The following is a 967-nucleotide window of genomic DNA, read 5'->3' on the forward strand; positions in this document are numbered from 1 at the left end:
GGTTAGTGGTGATGACTAGCTGCCTTCCCTTTAGTCTTACACTGCTAAATTAGGGACGGCTAGCACAGATAGCCCTCGAGTAGCTTTGTGCGAAATTCAAAAACAAACAAAACAATCGTCAGTTTAAATCAATCGAAGCTCTTATTCATTAAACATAAATAGAAATAAATGTGAAATGAATTACGTTATGTAAGGAAAGTGTCATATTATTCAGTATTTTTATTTAAACGTGCACTCTTTCTTTTTCAGGCCAAATGTTTTGCATACACAAAACATGTATACCATAACTACACAAGGCTTGTCGGGTTTAAGGTTTAATATGGAGTTGGAAGTTACATCTTTTAAGTTATCTAACCGTATAAATGCCAAAGTTTTATTTTTTAAAAGCATCTTGAAAATTTCACAATCCTGTCGCAACTTCGTGCAGGCAAAGCGAGAGATATTTGTTTGTTTAACGGTACCCCAAAAAAACAAGAATTCATGAGATATCAATTTACATTACAAAAAAACAACAACTTTTGGAACGACTTGTTTATTTCAAAGATAAAAATAAATCCTAACATAGGAACAAGGAAAACTATTTCAATAAACAATTTTAGCGCTAACTGTGTTTTTGTAAAGATTACAGTAGTAGTAATTTTAAAATTTTGGCGTTTCGAAAACGTTTCATCTGTGTCATTTAGCATCTGTTGATCGAGCATTAGATATTTCATCTGTGTAAAACATACAATGATCTAAAACTGTGGAAATAAAAAATATTATTTCCATATATAAAGGATTATACAAAGGATTATAGTAGCAAACGGGAAGTTTAAACGAATTCACCACTTTCAAGTTGGTCCAATTATTATTAATCGTGCAAACACTTTGTTAGAAGATTTGAGTTGATTAAACGGGAAGGAAGGATGACCTCATCCCGAGTTGGTCTAAACATACTGTAAATCATGTGATATCAGTTGCGCTGACT

Source organism: Tachypleus tridentatus, chromosome 7 (genome assembly GCF_004210375.1).
Source record: "Tachypleus tridentatus isolate NWPU-2018 chromosome 7, ASM421037v1, whole genome shotgun sequence".
NCBI lineage: Eukaryota > Metazoa > Arthropoda > Merostomata > Xiphosura > Limulidae > Tachypleus > Tachypleus tridentatus.